Source organism: Pinus tabuliformis, chromosome 3_2 (assembly GCF_031772625.1).
Source record: "Pinus tabuliformis cultivar Carrire ecotype Pingquan chromosome 3_2, CPIR1, whole genome shotgun sequence".
Lineage (NCBI taxonomy): Eukaryota > Viridiplantae > Streptophyta > Pinopsida > Pinales > Pinaceae > Pinus > Pinus tabuliformis.
The window spans coordinates 1,148,784,270-1,148,798,334 of record NC_142302.1 but is presented as its reverse complement, the minus strand read 5'-3'; positions in this window follow the sequence as shown (position 1 = coordinate 1,148,798,334).

Sequence of the window (14,065 nt, the reverse complement as noted above, 5' to 3'; positions counted from 1 at the left end):
GGTCTAGAGGCAAACTTAGGTGATAGGGGGATGTTGTATTCCTTGAAACATTGTTAATAAACTTTGAAGGGGGTAGGTGTTTATCCCAAGTCAGGTTTGGAAAGGTTGGGGGTGGCAGGAAGGGGGGGTGGGAGGTGGAGTGGGATGAGGGAATGTTGGGTTCATCTTAACTTGGTCATAAAGTAGTTAGGATAATTTTGCTAATATCAATAATGGATTTATCATCATTGTTTATGGCTCATGGTATTGGGTAACCCATGGTTTTTCTCATGATATCTCATATGATAAATCTTTTTTAATGGCTTGTGATACTCCATTGTAAGATGCCTCCTTGTATAGGCTTAAGGAGTTAGCTTATTGGTCCATATAGGTCGGGGTGGCCAATGTAGTCCTAGAGTGTGTAGACTACACCTAAAGCTCACAACTAAACATTATTGTTGACAACACAAAGTATCGATATTAAGCACTTAGTCAGTAAATAATACATTCAATGCACTTTAGAGTGTGCGGTTTATCTTGTGGAAGGGTTTTCCCCAAGAAAGTTTGTTGTCTAATGGAATTTATTACAAAAATTCTATCATAAGTTTCTATGCATTTTTATCTCATGGATTAGTGTATGAAGATTATTCCTCATGTTATCTCTACCTTGTTATGTGGGGAAAATCCCAAGACAGTGTTACCCACATCAAAATATCTTCACAAAAAGAAGAGGATCTACACATCGTAGATGAAGAACAATATAAGCATCCTTCTTCTTCCCGAGTATTGGATTTGAAAATACCCTTGTTACGCTGACCACTACCAATCTTCAAATGAGGGCTTTTATGTATACTGCCACTAACCAAAAATATAATTCGGTGGATATGTAAGACCTTGTTTGTTCTTGGTTTTGTACACAACACACTTATTTGATTTCTTGGTGAAGGATTCATACATTTGCATGGAAGAGCTTGCTAGCTCTCAAAAAGTTTTTTTTTTTTTTACAATTTCATTAAAAAATATCTTGATGAACAAATGCTAATATAGCTACATAAAAAGTGGTCAACAAAAAATCACTAGACCAATGACATTATGACGATTTTATATAGTTTTCTATAAAATTTTGTAATGATTTTATATAGTTTCTTATAAAATTTTGCTTGTTTTAGAGGTAAAAATAATTTTATCTTATAAAATTGAACAAAACTTTCTAAGAAAAAAAAAAAATACTTCTTTCCTGGAGCAAAAGCACTTGCAAAATCTAAACCCTAAAATTTTCCCAAATTTATAAAAAAAAATGAAAAGAAACTCCCTAATAAAATGAAATAATTTCAATCTTCCTTTAAATATTATATAACTCAAACATTTTTCAATTAAAACACATCTCATATATTATTTTTAAATAAATATATCAAAAAATAATTTTAGTTCATTTATATTGTAAATTATTATATTTATTATATAGATTCTAAACTAATTATACCTCTAACATTTATTTTTTTTATAACATGTAAAAGTAAAATAATTCAAAATACATAATTCATTAAACAAAGTAATTAAAAAAAAAAAAAAATAACTAAAAAAAACTTTATAGACTCTATATAAGCGATCTCTATTTATAAAACGAAACATATCATATAAATAATTTATTAATGAAACGAAACATATCATATAAATAATTTATGAAGATCAAATAAACACTTTATAAAACATTCCATTTTCCTAAATTTTTAAATTAGTTTCAAAATTATTTATTTATAAATATAATTTAATTTATAAAATTAAATACATAAAATCAATGTGTGTTGCATATCCACAAATATTACTTATATAGCATTAAACTTTTAGCCACAACCTTGATGTTCCATTCATAGATGGCCAGCAAACCAACCCGATGACGTATGGATGACACGACCATGAAGATTTGTTCATCGAATCGAGGTTTGGTTAACATCTCATAATGTGTTCAAACATAACGTGTGTGGACATCAACCAAGATAAGAAACGGTTATGGAGTTTTCTATTCAAATAACTTTGATGGTAAAGACATAATGTTAGGCCCCTATACTACTAGTGTAACCCTTTATTGTTATTAGTACAACCCACTTATTATATTGATGTACCTATGTAGTGCCCATATTGTTACTATTGTGCCACATAGAAGCCCACTATTGTTATTATTGTGCCCTTACATTATTGTTGTTATGTCAGCTCTGATTATGTTATGACCCCTTAGACTCCTATATATAGAAATGAGGTCTTTTCATTTGTATCATCCAAGAATTGTTCATTTATGTAATGTAAAGGAGGTTGCCCCCTCGAAGAGGCTGAATTCTAAGGCGTTGATCTATCTTTTCTATCTTTTTCTTGAGCTAGTTTCATAACATTTGGTATCAGAGCTTTGGATTCTAGGGTTTCATTGCTCCAAAGAGGTCATCGTGGCATTTTCACTATAACTTTTTTTCTACGACATTTCAAAAGCTAAAAAAAAAACCCATTTGAGAAGAAATCACGTTGAATCTTGAGTTCGAATTTTAGAGCTTTTTGCGCTATATTTGCGGAGATATGATCTGAGGAAGTTGGTCTTTTTGCAGACTCTTGAATTACATTCCAAATAGGTGACCTGGGGAAAATTGTCATAACTTTCTCTATGAGCATCGGATTGAAATTTCGTAAGACGGTACTGAAAGAGGACGAACTGTAGTTTCTTCTATATATTTCTCAGAGCCAAAGGTCGAAACAGTGACACATGCCACTTCATAAAAGTTCGCTCTTTTGGAAAGGTCTATAATCAGGTCATCTTGGGAGATTGTGCATAACTCTTTCTTGGAGAATCCAATTTGGATCAGACTGGTGGCATCAAAGGGCTACTACATGTTGCAATTTCAGAAATTAAAGATATGAAAGTACAGAGTTACAGTCGTTTCAAGATCGAGCTCCTAAAATCAAGAAAAAACAAGATGAGGAAGTTTGATGGCAAGGATCCGGTAGATTGGATACTTCAGATGGAGCAATATTTTGATCTACATGGTGTACCACTATTACAAAAGGTATGTATTGCATCTTCATATTTAGAACCAGATCAATTTTTATGGTATGAAGGGCTTTGTTCTCGTAAACAACTTGTTACGTGGTCAATTTTCACGAAGGAAATGATAGCACATTATGAGGATACAAAGAGCAACACCTTTTTTAGAGCAACACCACAACAATTGGAAAGAGTAAAAGGGCTTTGTGACATAGTGGAAAGCAAAATTATAGAAACCAGGAAGCATACCCCTCACAATTATAAAGATGGAAGTGTTGTTTCTCCCAGCCTTCCACAACCTACAAGGGTTACACCACAACAATTGGAAGAAAAAAGAGAAAAAGGGCTTTGTTACAATTGTGATAGCAAATGCACTAAAGGTCATAAGTGTGCTGAGAAGAAATTATTTTACATAGAATATGAAGAGGACGAAGAAAAGGATCAAGAAACATCAAAAGAAGAGGATATACGCCAGGACCCCACCCCAGAGAAAGAAGAAATGAATGAGACCATATCTTGTAAAGCATTGGCAAGAATTACTACTCCTCAAACTCTAAAGATAGAAGGACATATCAAGAAGAAAAAGGTGCAAGAAGTGAAAGATCACATCGAGAAAGAAGAAATGAATCCAACCATATCTTGTAATTCATTGGTCTAAATTACCACTCCTCAAACTATCAAGATAGAAGGACATATCAAGAAGAAAAATGTTCAAGAAGTGAAAGATCACATCGAGCATCAAGAAATGAATCTGACCATATCTTGTAAAGGATTGGAAGAAATTACCACTCCTCAAACTCTAGAGATAGAAGGACATATCAAAAAAAAAAGGTTCAAGCAGAGAAAGATCACATCGAGCATCAACAACAAGTTCTCCAACTTTTAAAGGATAACGCCACTTCGGTGCAAAATCAAACGAAACAACAGGTAGATCAACATCGTAGGAAAAATGTTTTGATGTAGGTGATTGGGTATTTTTACTGCTACATCTCAAGCAAGCTATTTATGAGAAGGAAATGTTGGCAATACTACATGCACTTAAAAAATGGCAACCTTACAGAATGGGAAGACTCTTCAAGGATGAGGATGTGGAAGCATTGTTTTGTGCTATTTCTATTATCAAACTAGATTGGATAAACGAAGCAAGGGATGAATGGAAGAAGGATGAAGAAGTATGGCCACTTATTCAAAAGTTGCAAAAGATCCCAATTCAAACAATATTGCTAGAAATTGAAGAGGAAGGAAAAATCATATTGGAACCTGGAGCACTCACAGAAACAAGAATCCGACAACTACGAAATTGATCAATTTCAGAGTATCTCATCAAGTGGAAGAACTTACTCGTTGAAGATTCCACATGGGAGGACAAGAATTTTATACAGAAGCATCAAGAACTACTCAAGCGTTGAGGACAACGCTTTTTGAAGGAGAGGGGCATGTTAGGCCCCTATACTACTAGTGTAACCCCTTATTGTTATTAGTACAACCCACTTATTATATTGATGTACCCATGTAGTGCCCATATTGTTACTATTGTGCCACATAGAATCCCACTATTGTTATTATTGCGCCCTTACATTATTATTGTTATGTCGGCTCTGATTATGTTATGACTCCTTAGACTCTTATATATAGAAAGGAGGTCTTTTCATTTGTATCGTCCAAGAATTGTTCATTTATGTAATGTAAAGGAGGTTTCCCCCTCGAAGAGGTTGAATTCTAAGGCGTTGATCTATCTTTTCTATCTTTTTCTTGAGCTAGTTTCATAACACATAATTTTTTACATATTTAACTTGATTATCAATGGTTATTTTCAAAACAATCTAAGAAAAATTTACTTGTTATCTACACTAATAACAATTTAAACCACTAAGTTGGGAATTATTATATGTTCTCCAAAATACTTCTAAAATTTCTATGTGTTTGTAGTGCATAGATTAACACATAAATTATATTGGTTTTCACAATTGAATCTAAAGTCTGGATTGGGTTCTGCACAACCCTCTTTCTTCTGCCTAGTCTGAAAAAGCGCATGAACTTTCTCCACCGCCTCATTTTTCTGTCGTTGTTGCTCGTCCAACGCTTCTTGGGAAACCACCAACTCCCCTATCCGATTTCCTTCTAGTCCTTGTTCATCTGTGCCACACTCGATAACCAACTCCAATTTGGCCAAACACATCTCCAACGTATCATTTTTTACTTGCACCCTATTAATTTTGGTCTGCAAAAGACCAATGTTCTATTCTAATAGCGCCCGACAAAGCTAATCCTCAGTGGCTTGCATTTCCCCTTGCTTGGTCAACAAATGAAAAATTTTCTCTAGTGTCATCGTGTGATGATCCATTTGGTGATCAAACTCTTCTTTCTTCGAGCTAGGTGAACGTTCCATGTTAAATTTGTCTGCCCAAATTTCCTGAACTGCAAGTCTTATGATGAACCTGATCCAAAATGTGTTCAACATAACGAGGTGTTGTCGTTCCTTATACCCCTACCATGCTAGATCTTCCATTGCATGAATTTTCTTGCCCTTTTCAATGCTATTAATTTCCTTATACTCACTCAAGCTCAATCATTCCATATACGAGTTAAATTCTCTGTCAAATCTCCCTAACGCCATTACCAATTGGTACCTCAAGTGTGGTTGACATACCTTGAAATTAGAAGGATTTTCCTTGCGTATCCTTTCACCATAAATGATTATAGGATGCAACAAACGCTTGGCATTGGATTTACATGAATTTACCTATGCAAGTCAGGTGGACACACTACATCAAATTCCTTCGATGTGACAAGGCTTCCAAGGAGTTGAACAACTTGGATGGAGGGTCATATTGCTTGGTTGAGTTCAAAAAAGGGGTTGTCAGACCAACATCCTTATTTTTCCACCTTTGTTACTTTTAAATATAATGGTTATGCTTATGCTCCAAATTATGCCTTCATTTTTCATGGTAATGGTTTGTATTCTCCACCCATGTCATTGCGAACTAGAATCCCTTATTCAAGAGCAACACCTTTGTTTCCTTGCTCATTTTCTTTAGAGTTGAGATGCCACTTGATATGAAAGAACTCAATGGATTCGAAAATAGAGATATGCAAGCTTATTCTTTGCAATATGGGGGAATTGATCTGCCTCGATTTCTCCTCAGGATTGTATACTTGTTGGATAACAATAATTGAGTCTCCATAAACTATTATCTTTCATATTCTTTTTGAGATAGTCAATTCTAACCCTTGCCATAAAGCTAGGAATTTGACTTGATTTTTAGTTGCATTTCTCAATCCCTATGCAAATTGAATCTCAATTTCTTCAATGGGGTTGAAGATAGCCCCTCTTGCTCCTGTTGCCCCTAATATTTATGATCATTATTACCCACTTTTGATTATATTATTAAATGTCGTGTAAAGTTAGATATAAATTGGTGGATTTGAATTAATTTCAATCCAACCATTTATATATGAGTCACACGCTAATTAATGTTACAAATTTTTTTTTTTGTTTATTTGTCAAGGCTTGACCTATGCCTTGAGGAGTCGCGACCTAGGGGTATCTAAGCCGTCAAAGTCACCCGAGGATTGCATCCGGCCTAGGCCACACCAGCCCTATGTTGACTGGAGTTTTTAGCATGTCTCTTTCCCCTAGCACAAGGCACAACCACCCCCGTGAGGTTTGATCCTAGGTTTCCTTGCTAACAAGGCCCATCCTCAACTAATTGTGCTAGTGAGACTTGACATATTACAAATAAATATTATAATAAAGTTATTGAATTGATTTTATTTATTTAATCTAATAAATATTTAATTTTAATCTGTATAAACATTTATTCCCCACACACATATATAATTTCAATTTTTTTAATTTATAATTTTTTTAATATATAAACTAAAAAGTTTTAATATTTATTTTTAAATTAAGAATTTATATCACTAGAAGTATTTTAAAATACACTCTTTCATTATTAATGGAAAATCTTATAAACTTACATTTAAAAATATAACAATATAATATATATTTTTTAAATAATTAAATTAATAAAATTTTAAAACTAATTTATAAACCATTTTTATATTATAATTTATCGCGAAAATCACAAAAACACAGTCACATTTAAATCACAACCACACTCTATAAAATTAGCATGCATTATATAAATTATAACTCCAAATCAAAATATGCTCACAAAGCATTCCATTAAAGGTAGATCACAAGGTACAAGGTATAACATAAAAGGTAGATCACAAGATATAACAATGCATAATATTTTTAAAAAGAACCATTTTATTGTTCTATATCATTACAATATTTAACAAATTAATCATGATTCGGGAATAATGATTTATAATTAGTGGTTTCGAGCACATGGTTTTTTGGCTCGTGGTATTATGACAATTTTATGCGGTTGGAAAGAAGCATATAAATATAATTATTTGTCTCCATTGTATGTGTGTCTAGCGCTAATGTGCCAAGGGTTGAGTAAGATCTCTCCAGCCAATGTGAGGGGTCAATGGTTGGGCAAGGTCTCCCTACTATGGGACCAAGGGTTTGGTAAGGGTTTTGGCCAAAACTAATAGAATCCTATTAGGTTGGGTTTTTCCCAAGGTAATTCTTGTGTTCTTTGTCTCTGATTGCTTCTATATATTGTGTTAATGACTATTTTATTTACCTTTCTTTTAATTACAAATCTACCATATGTACACTAATATGGTATTTATATTAGTAAATAATTTGTTGATTGTTTTAACAAAGATTTAGAACATAAGACAAGAATATTAAATCCAGAATATCCATATATAAAATAATAGGTTGTGTTATCGAAAACAAGATATGAGATACCAGAAATATGGAATTCATAGAGTAAAGGAAGTACCTATTGGATTATGGGAAATATGCCCTCTTGTGAAAATATCTCTTCTTAATGGAGAAGATTGAAAAAAAAATTAATGTCAATTTAAAAGTGATAAGTTTTAAATGATTTATTCAATACAAAATTCAAAGTATATGATAGTATTTAATGTTGTAGTCTGACCAGAGTGATTTTTCGTTCTAAAAATCATAAAAATTCTAGCAAGATTTTGATAAAATCTAGGAGGGATTTTTGTAAATCTAGGTTACAGATGTCAAACTTCAAGATTTCGGGTACCACAGAGGTTTTTGATAGTGCTGAATCTATTTTCACCAATACTGCTAATGCAAGATTTCTTGAAAAAATTTTGCCTAGATTCGACCACTTTTGATCGTTCGGGCAATTCCTCCGCCTCAATAGAGATGCCTTATTTAATCGATATATATTTTTTTATTTTTTTATTTAATTAAAACTCTTTTAACATTTAATATGCACAATGTGTGTAGTCACTATCATTGTTATACACTGAGAAAATAATTGCCTTTTCACTATTTTGTCAAATGGTTAAAATACATAAAGTGGATGAATTTTACATAATAATTACAATTAATATTTTTAAATTTAGTGTTTGTAATATTGTATCATTATTATTTAATAATTTATTGTTAAAGTTGTTTAGTTAAATTATTAAAATTGTTTTGGCATTTAGCATTTGCAATATTGTATCATTGGTATGATCATTATTGGGCAATAGTTCAACATCACAAAGATGCGAAGTTGGAGTGTTCAACGGAAGATCCAAGTAATTAACGCATATACCTCATTAATCACTTATGGATGATTTTGAAAGATATATGAGATCTTTACTTACTCTATATAATTTTATAATATGCCTTATGTGTTGACTCAACTCCCAGATTTAATTAAGATCTTTTGCTTCCGTGATGTAGTTAGAATTGAATTTTATAAGAGCATAAATGAACATATATGCATGCTTAAAAAAATGGAAACATAATGACAATCAACAAATCATAAACATGAGATGTTGATAATGGAGTTCGTCCAGTGTGGACTACGTCTCTAGGCCCGGTGTCAAGATGGTGTTGGTCGCTTCATTCAGTGCTGGAAATGGTGGAGATGTACATGGACTATGTTTTCTGTCATACAAGGACGTGCCCTCTACATGAGTGGCAAATTCTCTCCAAGAGACGTTCCACTACAGGAACTATCACTCATAATAGACCTCCTATCAACATGACATAATCTTACACATGATGACAATGAGTATCCCGCCATCATGGCATCAAAGGGATCTCAACCAAAACACCCATGGTGACAATGAGTATCCCGCCATCATGGCAACAAAGGGATCTCAATCAAAACATGCATAACAATCCAAGATGAATACATCTCACATGAAATAGACACAAATATTCTGCATCATACATCAAGCTGAAATCAAAACAACATAGTACATCTCACAGTAAATGATCAAATAAGTACATGACAACAACACTTCATATACCTCAACTCTAATGTTGACTAAAGAATAGAATACTCAAATGATGGATCTAAATGCACCATCGAAATCGTGGAGTCGAATGGCATAGAATCGACTGTCCACACTCTGAAATCTAACACCGTCACTCTAATCTGGAAAATGGCAAAAAAATAGAAGTCTGAGCTATCACTGTACCACTGAATTTGTGTCATCAAGAGGTGTAAAATTGACTATCCATTTTTCGAATTCTGACAAAGGCAATATCTGGGAATGTATGAATCTTTTAGATTCCCCATGATTCTCCAAAGATTCCCTCCTCTATGTTGACTAGAGATCTGCAACTCAAGTCAAAAAACTGATCTCGCCATTGATATCTTTGAGAAATTCTAAGAAGAATGAGTATAAAGTTGGCTGCATTCTGGATCTGGGAAATTTTAGCCTCCAAGGAATCTGGAAGATTCCCTCAAGATTCTTGAAGATTCTCGTCCTCTTAGAATCTGAAAATCCACTGCTCAAAAGGCAGATCTGACCTCGCCATTGCGTTCCTTGCAAAAATTTGAGAAAAATGATTGTAAACTTGATTACAATCTGACACTAAGAAAAATTACCTCCCAAGGAATCTTCGGCATCAAAAGAATATTTCTTGTCTTGAAAAATGTGTCAAGGCTCCGCCTCCTTGAACTGCTTCATGCTTCCACTGCACGGAACTCTGTTCGGCGTTCTCCATTCTGTTGTGCTCTCCCTCTGTTCCGTTCTCGGTCCCTCTCCCCGTGCAAATGACTATGTGAGGGTTTTTATACAAGATGGGTGACAGATTTAACAAGAGCGCCCTCATGGCACATTGGTTAAGGCGGATTGCTAGAGGTGTGGAGGTTGGGGGGATCAAATCTTGACCCCTCCAAAAATCAACGTGCAATTTTTTTTGTTTTAGTGACATACAGTTGTGTGGATGGTATTTTATGGTAACGGTGTGTTTGCATTTACGTGGCGGCGCCCGGGAGGTCGGCCGACCAACTAGCCATGCAGGTTCGAGCCCCACCGCCCTCTTTTCGATCATAACAAGTGGCATGGGTGGGGGTTGGGTCTGCTGGCAGGCGGCCCGCCCGTTATAACATTATATATATATAGTTTCGTTTGGTTCCACCGGGGTGGTGGGTGCATTGGGGGTGGCCCGCCCCCAACTCTCTCCTTGTGGTTTCGTTATAACATGGTTCCCATGGGGGGTGGGGGTTATAGCTCGTCCCACCACTATATTTGCTGTGCAGTTTGGATTTGGGTGGCGGGGTTGGTGGCCCTACACCTTTTTATATATATATATATATATAAAACCACCAACCAAAAAATAAGTATTATTAGACAAATTAAGTAGGCACTGATTTCACCCTCCCGGTGGCTAGGTTTGATGCCCTGGTGTCGGTCAAATTTTAGGACACTTAAACCTGGCCTTGTGCCCAATTTTGACCGCAACTTTGACTGGATCTATCTCCCTCATACAAGCTCCGATTTGAGTGTCGTTCACACCGTTGGAACCAGGGCGACGAACACTTTGATCTGGTGCTAGTTTGAGAGCAATATAACTACTTTTAATTTTAACCATTTTTTAGCCCCCTTGGGTTTCTGCATGTGTCTGGAGCCACCTGGATCAATCCTCCCCACTGAGGAGCTTTTGGTCCTCCAAAAGCATGAAAAATAATCTGCAACTTCTTTGTACAATGTCTGCACCACAAGTGTCTGATAAGTCACCCTTCCTTCTCCTTCACCTTTGTCGTTCGGAGCCATAAGCGATGAGCCGACACCTGCATCCCCTGCAAACCTGTAGTACAATTATGCAAATTACATGCTTAATTTACATGACCAACTAATAACCCAAGCATCTTGTACTTGCCACGAGTTTATAACACATACTCGGTGGTAAAGTTTACATCAAAATGGAAACAATGCCCCAGCTATCAAACACATAAGGCCAAGACATCATTATTGCTTAACAGGTGATGGAAAACACATCATCACTTTCACAATGTAGACTGCAACAAATGATTTACAAAATGAGGTAATTATAAGCTACCCAATCTAGAAAAACCATTTCTTACACAACAAAGTGAACCACGATGAATGTGGCAGGTTTGCTTGTTGAACATTTTCACTGACTAGGTTCTACATGGGCACTTTGTCCGTAGGGCGTAGCTCTGGATGGAGCCTCCAACACGTGGCTCTTTGATGACCGCTTCTATTGCAATGACTATAATAGGTCTTCTTCTTCTGTGGTGGAGAAGGCCTTTCACACCTCATCCTTTTTTGTGCTGACATTCTCTTCTCGCACTCAACAAATATATGGTTATGTAAACCACAAAAAGTACATGTTTTTCGATTCCATGATTTACGTTCATCATTAACAACATGATTGTAATCGAAATGAACATTCAAATATTGATACTTGTTATACCTTTCCTCGCTGTCTCTGGTGTAATTATGGCGATGAGAGCTTTCTTCAACTCTTTCCCTGCAATGGGCATTGCCATGGGATGATAGTGATGTGTTCCCATCATTCTCTTTCCTCGACAATTTCAACAATGTCTCAGAAGCATCTGACACCTTCGAGCATTCTCCTTTGGTGTATCCTAAGCCTACAAATTGAGGTCTCTGCACAACCTCCAATGGCTGAGTAATGCCTTGGATATTAACACCAAGTTCTTGTTCTTCCTTGTACCTCATACTAGTAAGGAGCCTCATGTTTGTCCCTGTAATTGGTATCTCCACATTTCCAATAGAAATTATACTATTTGAAGATGAAACTGAAGGGAAATCAACATCTTTTACCTCCACTATCGAGTTAGAAAGAACTAATGAGGGCTTCTCATCATATGTTGTTGGTGGTTCGTTGGCTGTCTTGACGCATTCCCCAACTTCCTTCCTGACATACCCAAGTCCTGCCTGAGGGGGTAATTTCTCTACTTTGATGGGGTTGATAATGCCTTGGCCATTAATGCCCAAGCCTTTTCCTTCATACTCCATTATCTTTAGCAGTTTTGAGCCAATTCCTGTGGTATGATTTTCAAAAACAGCAAAATCATCATTAGAACACATACATGAAGTCGGAAATTACTTTTTATCTCACAGGGTGTAGAATTTTTCTACAAATCAGCTAGCTCTGATACCATGTAGAAATTCCCACTATAGATCACTTGGTAATGTAATGTACTAAAGCAAAACACTTGATCTACTTCTACAAACAATTTAGTGGAAGCTTAATTGAACATGAGCAACATCAATAAGAACACATATAACTGATAAGAAGGAATCAATCACACATAACACAGAAATATAATCCAGGGAAAGCCTCAGCCTAAAACCCCAACTCTGTATTATCATACATGGGATTTATACAAATCCTTAGCTCTCACATAGCTAGCCAGCTCTCAGTACGATCCTCACAGATGAAGGTGGAAATACATTAGGATTACACAAAGCCTTAGCTCTCATAGCTAGCCAGATCTCAGTGCAATCCTCCTAGATGCTCACAGGTAATCAAGACTTCTCCTAAGCCTTCTCCTCTACCCTCCAAGTCTCCTATTTCCTTGTGCAGTTTTTCCTTGGTGATCCCCCTGTTACCAAGTGTAACACTGATCTCTCACACTGATCTCACACCCTGTAAAACTGCATAATCCTCAAGGAACCTTGATCCTTCTGCTTGGATGATTTTCCATTATAGGAAAAATCCATCCAACTGATAGTACATTGTCCCTCCTCTGATCTCAACTGGGTCTTTCTATGAACTGACATGCATGAGTTATTTATGAGAGAATATTCAGTTATCTGAAGTGCAGCAGTTACATGCATGCAAGCATTAACTAACTGAACTCACATTAGTTTAAACAAATTGTATAAATCAAATATAATGGATTTGACTTAGTTAATTGAGCCAACTAATTACTACTCAAATTAGAAATCATACTTATCTCTTTAACTGATGGATAAATTCCTCAATTAATAGAGAAACTGTTGCATGTCCTCACATAGACTTCATGTTTGATTTTTCACAACTAATTAACTCATGGAGAATTAATTAATTTATTTTCAAACAACTGTTAAGTTAAAATTCGAATTTTACTTCCTATTTCTAGTCCAGGGACTGATTAAAATAGGAATCCATCATGAACTGCTAAAAATAACAATTCTATTTTTAGCACTTCCATTTTTCATTCCTTGTTGCTCAATCCAGCACTGATACCCAAACTGCTATTTATAACACTTCTATTTTTACCATTTCTTGTTGCTATTTTCAACACAGGGGTCATGTTGCAGCTTTTCCAAGGCCTCGTCCTTAGATTGCAATTGTTGTAGAAACCTATGTTTCTCCTCTTTCTCTTTGTTTTGGAGATAAATACTAATTCCCTAGATAAGTAGCCATATCTAGAACAATAGTTTAAAGCACTTTAGCCTTTTCCTATAAGCAATAGATAAGACAAAGAAGATGAGAAGACCTACTTGTAGTTCTTCTTTCCTCTTGTATCCTTTGTATCGATCCTGTCATTCCTTCCCGTACTTAACATGCTTGAGAAGCACCTGTAAACATCAACAAAAGACAGAGAACCAATTAAAGTAAAAGATCTATCGAATACAAGTAAATGGAATTAGATACATTCACACATATAAGCATCATATAACAAGATAAGCATATGGGAAAAAGGTTCAAATACTTTATTGAATAGAAGAAGG